Here is an 11847-nt window from a genome sequence, read left to right as displayed (position 1 = left end):
CTAGTTAACGTAAGCTCTGCAGTGATTCTCACAGTGCTAAGACATTCGTATTGTCCATCTCAGTCATGGCGGGGGGGCTGTTTAATGCTTATCATAGACGTGATAAGTCGGGCAATACAAATGATAGCCAGGATAAGATTCAGACTTTAAATCCTAGTCTGGATAGGTAATATAATGAATTTCGTAGATAGGATGAGTATGGTAATACAAATGATAGCTGAAACATGTGTTAAGGGGCCGTCCATAAATGACGTAACGCACCTGGGGGGGGTGGGGGAGGGGTCAGACATTTGTGACGATGTGTGACGAGAAATGTGACGTCACGTCAAAATGCGCAACTTTAAATAAACACGTCCTGCTGAATTAAAGAGTAAACAGACTTCTTAATAAACGTTTCCTGATGACAGTGAGCACACACCCGGCATGCACGTGCCTTGACACTCACTACAGTCAGGACACAGAAAGAACATTTATTTGATGAAGTGGGAGAGAGATGCTGTGGTAAGAGGTTATACAGTGTCGGTAAGAGAGGGGGGTAGGGGGAGGGGAGCGTCCACGCAATTCTTGCTGTGGTTTTCCCAATGATGATGATGGACGCTTGTGTTACAATCGAAACGTCGTCATTTATTTTATTACCTACGTGACTTTACCGAAAGAACCAAAGACCATGCTTCCTCTTTGCGATAAGATATCATTAAACCTGGGTACAATGTATATGTGTGTGTGTGCACCCTTGTGGAGATAATGCATACTAGAATTTAAATAAAAACCTAGTGGCATTTGGTACGCTTCGTACCAAGACAGTTGTTATATATCCATATGGTTTTATTTTCTGGGTGAGATCACTTCAATAAAAATGTGCCGTTAAACCCGCCAACCAATTGGTATGGTATCACGTAAATAGAACGTGGACAATTCCTTACTAGTACAGCACACCGCTGTGTTTGAGTGTAAATAGAACGTGGACAATTCCTTACTAGTGTAGAGGTGTTAACTACGCGCTGTTGCGTAACCTGCGTTGCCACCAGGGCAGTGCAGCATTACCCCTGGGTACAACGGTTGGGGTCAGTCGAGGTGAAACGGATCGTGGCCAGGGTTTGGTGCGAACCAATCAGACGGTTCCACGTGGGAATGTATGATTGGTTCTACCTGGCCACGAAGGGGTATAATACGGGTGACCCAACGGACCTCGGGAAGTTCTCTCCCTGCACAAAGACAGAAGACTGGGCTGAAGCCTAGCTAGGACCCTGGACCAGCCTTTCAGCCCTTCTAAGGGCTAAGGCTCGGCATACCCAGTGGTCAGGACCCACCGGGCCAGCGGTGGGTCAGATAGCCTCCCCTAGGTCCTAGCCGGAGGACTAGGATAGCGGTAGACGTGTGAGTCCTGCCAAGTCCGGAGGTTGTACCTCCTTAGGTATCAAGGAGGTTAGCGGTAGACGTGTGAGTCCCACCAGGTCCGGAGGCTGTACCTCCCTAGGGTATCGGGTGAGGGGACCGAATATCCCTCTGTGTGTGTTAAGCGTTGTATAAGGAAATAATACAATAAACCGAGTGTGCCTCCTAAAGAAGTTTGCTCGTCCTTACAACACTACAACTGGAGTCAGAAGTGGTTGGAAATGGAAACCAGAAGTTCAGCCCACGCGCAGAGCCAGAACGAAGATAACGCTGTCTCACCTGCAAGCACCGCCAGCTCCGCTGAAAACGCTGCCGCGTTGACGGCCGTCCAGCCACCGGTTGAGTAGCCGGTTGCTCCCCCTGCCATGGGGGACGGACTCAGGGCAGCACACGGCCGTCTCGCTCAACTCCTACACGCCGCGGCCTCCATTCTCGAAGAGATCAACTTGGAGGTTGCGGGCAGGCCGAGTCAACCGCCGGCAGACGTTCCCGCCATCGGCCGGGGCAGACATTTTGATTTTCCCGCCGGGGAACCACGTGATTCCGCCGGAAGCGGAAGCCAGGGGCATCCTGGGAACGCGGGGGGCCAATCACAACCCGCAACGTCATCAGCACGCGACGCTGCGGATTCAAGTTCCTCAGCAGACGCCGCGTCATCACTGTACCGACACGGTACAGTAGACTCTATCGGCCGGGAAATCGCCGATCTCCGGCTCGAGACGGTACAAGCTGAGGGGGAGACGACGTCCGCCCTCCAACAACGCCTGCCCATCTTCCGAGAATTCACATCTGAAGGGGGCAACTGGGCGGCGTTCCAGCGTCGCTTCCTGAGCCACCAAGAGATGGTGGGCTGGTCGGACGCACAGGCGCTCCGAGCACTACCGGCCACTTTGGATGACGATGCTCTCGCCTCGCTCCTCACCATCCCCAGGCAACAAAGGGCGACTCTTCAATCGGCCCTCCGACGGATGTCCGACGTGTACTGGCCTCCATCCGACGTCCGCAGCCGATTTTACGACAGGCGACGCCGCCCTAAAGAGTCTCCGTTGGCATTCCGGACCGCTCTACTGGCGATGGCAAGAGCGGGTTACCCTCGCATGGACGACGAGGCCATCGATGCCATCGTTCTCCAGAAGATGCTGGAGCTGGCGCGTGAGCTGCGCATCGTCATCCAAGCAGTGGACGACGACGGTATGTGCTCGCTACGAGCCGCTCGGTGCATCCACGCACATCTGCTGCTCCACACGGAATCGACCATCGCCACCTCGGCTTCGACGTCGGAGCCTGCCAGCAGGGACGCCGAGTTCTCCCCCGACCGGGCCTTCATGGCGACCAGGTCAACGGGCCGGCGATCGTCCGACCACGCTGGTCGCCGCAACGACCAGCAGCGGGGACGGCCTGCTCCACGCGGCGACTTGACGTGCTTCAACTGTGGCCGACGAGGCCACATCTCCTCTGACTGCCGTGCGCCTTGACGACGCCCCTCCGCATCCCGGGGCCAGGACTACAGGACGTCCACGGCATCGCGGCAAAACCAAGCAAGTCGCGACGCCTCTCACGCTCGGCCCTCATTCACACCATACACACTGCAACGCACCATAAGAAGGGCTCGCGATTCGGCGTGTGATGGGGGGTATTCTGGCGTTTGTTCGCGGCCACTCGGACCTGGGCAGTGGTCTGAGTTGGCCCATAGGGTAGTCGCAGCGACGGCAGGTTCGTCCGTGGTTGTCGGATCAATTGAGGGTGTGGAATTTCGCGTGTTGGTCGATACTGGTGCGTCGGCTACGATCATTTGGGATCTGATTTACAATATACTGCCCGTACGATGCCGCCCCTTGGAACGGGTTTCTATCCCGTGTTTCGCCGCTAATGGCAGTTCACTTGGCATTATTGGGCAAATTCGGGCGCAAATTTCGATTGGAGACATTAAATTGGCAGGGCCTATTTTGGTCTCTTCTTCCCTCGCCGTGCCGTGTTTGTTAGGCACTGATTTTCTCGCGAAAATGCCTATTAAGATCCTTGTAGATCAAGGCTGCATCGAACTCCCGTCGGGTCGACGGATGGCGTTCTTGCCCACACCCTCACATCCGCGCATGGCTAGTGCCTCGGTGCAGGCGTTTGTTGCGAGCACAGTCCGCATTCCACCAGGGACACAAATGCTCGTGCCCTTGCAACTTAAAAAACCGCTAGCCCCGGAGGCCTCGGCACATGGCATTTTGCTGGGGCCTTCAAACGCAGCTGCTAAGGGGTTAGATTTGGTGGCTGCACAGACCCTCGTAGCAGCCGACAGGGAGCCGTTCTTGCAGGTTTTGAATGTCGGATTGTCCACAACCGTCATTCCGCAAGGAACTGTGCTCGCTCACGCGACCCCGGTGCCGTTGGGGACCGGAGTCGCGGGACACGTGCATGACACGCCGCAGGTCCCACCTCCTTCCGAATCGGATGAGAGATGGTTGGACGCGCTCTGCACAGACACGGGTGATCTGTCTCATTCGCAGCGAATTAAATTGCGCGCTCTTCTGCGAGAATTTTCCGATGTCTTTACTAAATCTAAATTTGATATTGGCTGCACCAAGCTGCTGCGTCACCACATTGATACTGGTGACGCTGCCCCGATTCGACAAAACCCGTTTCGGCTTAGCCCGGCGGAGAAACAGCATGTTAAATCGGCTGTGGATGACATGCTGAAGGCCGATATAATTTCTCCCTCCACTAGTCCCTGGGGTGCTCCAATAGTGCTGGTCAAAAAGCACGATGGCAGTCTCCGTTTTTGCGTTGATTTTCGGCGCCTAAATAAAATCTCGGTAGCGGACGCCTACCCTCTCCCTCGTATGGACGAGTCATTGGATGCCCTGGCAGGGGCGCACTATTTCTCCACCTTGGACCTTCTGTCGGGGTTTTGGCAACTCCCCCTCGACGAATCGTCAAAACCTAAGACTGCTTTTCGGACACCACAGGGCCTTTTCGAGTTTAATAGATTGCCCATGGGTCTCCACTCGGCCCCAGCGACGTTCCAGAGGCTCATGGAGCTGGTCCTCGCTGGGCTCCAGTGGGGCTCATGTCTCATTTATCTTGACGACGTCATCGTCTTTAGCCGCACGTTCGGCGAACACATCGAACGGTTGCGTGCTGTCTTCTTGAAAATGCGGGCCGCTAACTTGAAATTCAAGCCGCAGAAGTGTCACCTTCTGCGTGAGTCTGTGCGCTATCTGGGCCACATAGTTAGCCGCTCGGGCATCTCTACCGACCCTGAAAAAACCAAATGTGTTCAACATTGGCCGACCCCTACATCTGCGGGCGATGTTCGTAGTTTTATTGGTTTTGCGTCGTACTACCGCCGGTTTGTTGCTGGCTTCGCGACGATTGCCAAGCCGCTCCACGCCCTTATGTCAAAAGGGGTGGCGTTTCATTGGGGGGACGCAGAACAGGCTGCGTTCGACTCCTTGCGGAACGCGCTCGTGACGGCACCGTCCCTTGCGTACCCCGATTTTTCCGTGCCATTCGTGTTGGACACCGACGCTAGCAATACGGGGATTGGGGGTGTTCTGTCCCAAAAAGTTGATGGCATTGAAAGGGTTGTTGCCTATGGTAGCAGAGTCGTGTCTCTTGCTGAACAAAGATACTGTGTGACCAGACGTGAGCTGCTGGCCATTGTTTTTTTTATTCAGCAATACAGGCCGTACCTGTATGGTCAGCATTTTACCGTGCGATCTGATCATTCGGCTTTACAGTACGCTCTGCGGGTTGACCAACCGTCCGGGCAGCTTTCTCGGTGGCTCGAAGTCCTTCAGGACTACGATTTCAATGTCACTTACCGTAGGGGTGCACAACACACGAATGCCGATGCGTTGTCTCGCCTTCCGCCGGCTCAAAAATGTGCGTGTTTTTTGGGCTCGGGCCATTGTAAGCCGCCACTGCCTGCGCAGGTCGCGCCTCTCACAACGGTGTCAGCCGCACTTCCCGCCGCCTCAGCGCCGATGTTGGATCATGCAGATCCAATGGCCAGTGACGATTTGCTGGGGCTAACTTTGGCCGAATGGGGTCGGCACCAGGGCGAGGACATGTCGTTATTGAGGTTGCGTCGCCACGCGAATAATGCGGTTCCAAGACAGGGCAAATTTAATTCATTTGTCATGAAGCGCGGCTTGTTGATGCATTGGGATGCTGACTCGTGTCAACATAAAATCGTCGTGCCATCCGCCTTGCGATGCAAGGCCGTATGGGCGGCGCATGAGCGTTTATTGCACCTGGGTGTTCATAAGACCATTGGGTTGTTGCGGTTGCAATTTTTCTGGCCGGGCATGCTGCGCGACGTCACTGACATTTTGCTGGGATGCACCCATTGTGCGCAACGTAAACCGCCGGCTAAACCGGCATGTCCACCCCTGCAACCCATTTCGGTCTCTTGTATAAATGAGTTGGTGGCTCTCGATATTTTGGGCCCTTTTCCTACTACGCCACGGGGTAATAAGTACCTTCTGGTTGGGGTAGAGTATTTTACACGGTGGCCTATGGCCTGGGCCCTCCCCAACCAGTCGGCGGCGGCCGTTGTGGACGCCTTTGTTCAAGGCTACGTCCTGGACAAGGGCGCACCAGAACGGTTGCTGACCGATCAGGGAAGAAATTTTTCAGGAGCCTTGCTGACTGATGTGTGCCGCCTGTTGGGCACTAAGAAAGTGCGCACTTCGCCCTACCATCCCCAGACCGACGGCATGGTGGAGCGCCTTCATAGAACTCTCACTGCTATGTTATGCCATCAGGTCGATGAATCCCACCTCGATTGGGACTTGCAGGTTCCGGGGGTCCTCGCCGCATACCGTATGACACCTCACGCGGCGACGGGATTTTCCCCGTTCTTTCTAATGTACGGCAGGGATGCCTTTCCTCCCGCCGACGTTCGGCTGGAAATCGAACAGCCACCGCAAAAGTCAAAGCTCGTTGACCACTTGCGATTCAACCTCCGTAAGTTGGCCGAGGCACGGGAGGCCGCCATTGAAAATTCGGCTTCCCGCCAACGGGCGAATTTGCGACTGCGGGACCCTCGGTCGTACACGCATCGGTGGGCACCGGGAGACAGGGCATGGCTCCACTGCCCCCAGGTGCCGGTGTCCACGTCGGCAAAACTCCTCAGACCATGGCGAGGCCCGGTTGAGGTAGTGGAAGTCCTGCGTCCCCAATGTGTTAAAATTAGCTGGGGACGGCGTCGCTGGTGCGTTCACCCCTCTCGGTTAAAACCCTTCGTCACGCCGCGCGTCCCTCCACAACACACACGACATGGGGGCCGAGTGTGCGACGCGTCCGACGAGCCGGATGTTGCCCCGTTGGTGCCTAACCCACAGCGCAGGCATGTCATTCCTCCTGCAGATGACGCGGTAGTGACGGCTCCATGCAGGCCACGTTCGGCCTCAATGGACCGTGGAGCAGCAGGTGTCCCCGTGGAGATGACTAAAGGCCCACCGGATGCTCTGGCTCATCTTCCTCCTTCCCTTGTGCCGCCGACAAAGCCTGCCATCCCCTACGATGGCCCCGCGAAACGCACGCGCGCAAAATCTCGCCAGTTGTTATAATGTTTTTTTTTTTGGCATGTCTAGTGCCTTGTACATACGTTATGTTGTTAAGGGGGGTATTTATAGGGGTTTAATTGTTCTTGTTGTTCGTGAGGCACACTCACAATTCTTCTACCATTGGTAATTTCGGAGTTTCCCATTGTTGCAGCCGGGACGGCTGGAGCTTCCGAAGGAGGGGGTGATGTAGAGGTGTTAACTACGCGCTGTTGCGTAACCTGCGTTGCCACCAGGGCAGTGCAGCATTACCCCTGGGTACAACGGTTGGGGTCAGTCGAGGTGAAACGGATCGTGGCCAGGGTTTGGTGCGAACCAATCAGACGGTTCCACGTGGGAATGTATGATTGGTTCTACCTGGCCACGAAGGGGTATAAGACGGGTGACCCAACGGACCTCGGGAAGTTCTCTCCCTGCACGAAGACAGAAGACTGGGCTGAAGCCTAGCTAGGACCCTGGACCAGCCTTTCAGCCCTTCTAAGGGCTAAGGCTCGGCATACCCAGTGGTCAGGACCCACCGGGCCAGCGGTGGGTCAGATAGCCTCCCCCAGGTCCTAGCCGGAGGACTAGGATAGCGGTAGACGTGTGAGTCCCGCCAAGTCCGGAGGTTGTACCTCCTTAGGTATCAAGGAGGTTAGCGGTAGACGTGTGAGTCCCGCCAGGTCCGGAGGCTGTACCTCGCTAGGGTATCGGGTGAGGGGACCGAATATCCCTCTGTGTGTGTTAAGCGTTGTATAAGGAAATAATACAATAAACAGAGTGTGCCTCCTAAAGAAGTCTGCTCGTCCTTACAACAGTACACTAGTACAGCACACCGCTGTGTTTCAGGGTAAATAGAACGTGGACAATTCCTTACTAGTACAGCACAGCGGTGTGTGTGAGGGTAAATAGAACGTGGACAATTCCTTACTAGTACAGTACACCGCTGTGTTTGAGGGTAAATAGAATGTGGAGAATTCCTTACTAGTACAGCGCACCGCTGTGTTTGAGGGTAAATAGAACGTGGATAATTCCTTACTAGTACAGCGCACCGCTGTGTTTGAGGGTAAATAGAACGTGGACAATTCCTTACTAGTACAGCACACCACTGTGTTTGAGTGTAAATAGAACGTGGACAATTCCTTACTAGTACAGCACACCGCTGTGGTTGAGGGTAAATAGAACGTGGACAATTCCTTACTAGTACAGCACACCGCTGTGTTTGAGGGTAAATAGAACGTGGACAATTCCTTACTGGTACAGCACAGCGGTGTGTTTGAGGGTAAATAGAATGTGGAGAATTCCTTACTAGTACAGCACACCGCTGTGTTTGAGGGTAAATAGAACGTGGACAATTCCTTACTAGTACAGTACACCACTGTGTTTGAGTGTAAATAGAACGTGGACAATTCCTTACTAGTACAGCACACCGCTGTGTTTGAGGGTAAATAGAACGTGGACAATTCCTTGCTAGTACAGCACAGCGGTGTGTGTGAGGGTAAATAGAACGTGGACAATTCCTTACTAGTACAGTACACCGCTGTGTTTGAGGGTAAATAGAACGTGGAAAATTCCTTACTAGTACAGCGCACCGCTGTGTTTGAGGGTAAATAGAACGTGGAGAATTCCTTACTAGTACAGCGCACCGCTGTGTTTGAGGGTAAATAGAACGTGGACAATTCCTTACTAGTACAGCACACCACTGTGTTTGAGTGTAAATAGAACGTGGACAATTCCTTACTAGTACAGCACACCGCTGTGGTTGAGGGTAAATAGAACGTGAACAATTCCTTACTAGTACAGCACACCGCTGTGTTTGAGGGTAAATAGAACGTGGACAATTCCTTACTGGTACAGCACAGCGGTGTGTTTGAGGGTAAATAGAATGTGGAGAATTCCTTACTAGTACAGCACACCGCTGTGTTTGAGGGTAAATAGAACGTGGACAATTCCTTACTAGTACAGTACACCACTGTGTTTGAGTGTAAATAGAACGTGGACAATTCCTTACTAGTACAGCACAGCGGTGTGTTTGAGGGTAAATAGAATGTGGAGAATTCCTTACTAGTACAGCACACCGCTGTGTTTGAGGGTAAATAGAACGTGGACAATTCCTTACTAGTACAGTACACCGCTGTGTTTGAGTGTAAATAGAACGTGGACAATTCCTTACTAGTACAGCACACCGCTGTGTTTGAGGGTAAATAGAACGTGGACAATTCCTTACTAGTACAGCACACCGCTGTGTTTGAGGGTAAATAGAACGTGGACAATTCCTTACTAGTACAGCACACCGCTGTGTTTGAGGGTAAATAGAACGTGGACAATTCCTTACTAGTACAGTACACCGCTGTGTTTGAGTGTAAATAGAACGTGGACAATTCCTTACTAGTACAGCACACCGCTGTGGTTGAGGGTAAATAGAACGTGGACAATTCCTTACTAGTACAGCACACCGCTGTGTTTGAGGGTAAATAGAACGTGGACAATTCCTTACTGGTACAGCACAGCGGTGTGTTTGAGGGTAAATAGAACGTGGACAATTCCTTACTAGTACAGCACACCGCTGTGTTTGAGGGTAAATAGAACGTGGACAATTCCTTACTGGTACAGCACAGCGGTGTGTTTGAGGGTAAATAGAATGTGGAGAATTCCTTACTAGTACAGCACACCGCTGTGTTTGAGGGTAAATAGAACGTGGACAATTCCTTACTAGTACAGTACACCGCTGTGTTTGAGTGTAAATAGAACGTGGACAATTCCTTACTAGTACAGCACACCGCTGTGTTTGAGGGTAAATAGAACGTGGACAATTCCTTACTAGTACAGCACACCGCTGTGTTTGAGGGTAAATAGAACGTGGACAATTCCTTACTAGTACAGCACACCGCTGTGTTTGAGGGTAAATAGAACGTGGACAATTCCTTACTGGTACAGCACAGCGGTGTGTTTGAGGGTAAATAGAACGTGGACAATTCCTTACTAGTACAGCACACCGCTGTGTTTGAGGGTAAATAGAACGTGGACAATTCCTTACTGGTACAGCACAGCGGTGTGTTTGAGGGTAAATAGAATGTGGAGAATTCCTTACTAGTACAGCACACCGCTGTGTTTGAGGGTAAATAGAACGTGGACAATTCCTTACTAGTACAGTACACCGCTGTGTTTGAGTGTAAATAGAACGTGGACAATTCCTTACTAGTACAGCACACCGCTGTGTTTGAGGGTAAATAGAACGTGGACAATTCCTTACTAGTACAGCACACCGCTGTGTTTGAGGGTAAATAGAACGTGGAAAATTCCTTACTAGTACAGCACACCGCTGTTTTTGAGTGTAAATAGAACGTGGACAATTCCTTACTAGTACAGCACACCGCTGTGTTTGAGGGTAAATAGAACGTGGACAATTCCTTACTAGTACAGCACACCGCTGTGTTTGAGGGTAAATAGAACGTGGACAATTCCTTACTAGTACAGTACACCGCTGTGTTTGAGTGTAAATAGAACGTGGAAAATTCCTTACTAGTACAGCGCACCGCTGTGTTTGAGGGTAAATAGAACGTGGAGAATTCCTTACTAGTACAGCGCACCGCTGTGTTTGAGGGTAAATAGAACGTGGACAATTCCTTACTAGTACAGCACACCACTGTGTTTGAGTGTAAATAGAACGTGGACAATTCCTTACTAGTACAGCACACCGCTGTGGTTGAGGGTAAATAGAACGTGAACAATTCCTTACTAGTACAGCACACCGCTGTGTTTGAGGGTAAATAGAACGTGGACAATTCCTTACTGGTACAGCACAGCGGTGTGTTTGAGGGTAAATAGAATGTGGAGAATTCCTTACTAGTACAGCACACCGCTGTGTTTGAGGGTAAATAGAACGTGGACAATTCCTTACTAGTACAGTACACCACTGTGTTTGAGTGTAAATAGAACGTGGACAATTCCTTACTAGTACAGCACAGCGGTGTGTTTGAGGGTAAATAGAATGTGGAGAATTCCTTACTAGTACAGCACACCGCTGTGTTTGAGGGTAAATAGAACGTGGACAATTCCTTACTAGTACAGTACACCGCTGTGTTTGAGTGTAAATAGAACGTGGACAATTCCTTACTAGTACAGCACACCGCTGTGTTTGAGGGTAAATAGAACGTGGACAATTCCTTACTAGTACAGCACACCGCTGTGTTTGAGGGTAAATAGAACGTGGACAATTCCTTACTAGTACAGCACACCGCTGTGTTTGAGGGTAAATAGAACGTGGACAATTCCTTACTAGTACAGTACACCGCTGTGTTTGAGTGTAAATAGAACGTGGACAATTCCTTACTAGTACAGCACACCGCTGTGGTTGAGGGTAAATAGAACGTGGACAATTCCTTGCTAGTACAGCACACCGCTGTGTTTGAGGGTAAATAGAACGTGGACAATTCCTTACTGGTACAGCACAGCGGTGTGTTTGAGGGTAAATAGAACGTGGACAATTCCTTACTAGTACAGCACACCGCTGTGTTTGAGGGTAAATAGAACGTGGACAATTCCTTACTGGTACAGCACAGCGGTGTGTTTGAGGGTAAATAGAATGTGGAGAATTCCTTACTAGTACAGCACACCGCTGTGTTTGAGGGTAAATAGAACGTGGACAATTCCTTACTAGTACAGTACACCGCTGTGTTTGAGTGTAAATAGAACGTGGACAATTCCTTACTAGTACAGCACACCGCTGTGTTTGAGGGTAAATAGAACGTGGACAATTCCTTACTAGTACAGCACACCGCTGTGTTTGAGGGTAAATAGAACGTGGACAATTCCTTACTGGTACAGCACAGCGGTGTGTTTGAGGGTAAATAGAACGTGGACAATTCCTTACTAGTACAGCACACCGCTGTGTTTGAGGGTAAATAGAACG

Source organism: Petromyzon marinus, unplaced genomic scaffold (genome assembly GCF_048934315.1).
Source record: "Petromyzon marinus isolate PM22_M1 ecotype Great Lakes invasive population unplaced genomic scaffold, UKy_Petmar_22M1.pri1.0 PM_G_Scaffold_65, whole genome shotgun sequence".
In the NCBI taxonomy this organism is placed as follows: Eukaryota; Metazoa; Chordata; class Hyperoartia; order Petromyzontiformes; family Petromyzontidae; genus Petromyzon; species Petromyzon marinus.
Note: the sequence above shows the minus strand (reverse complement) of the source record.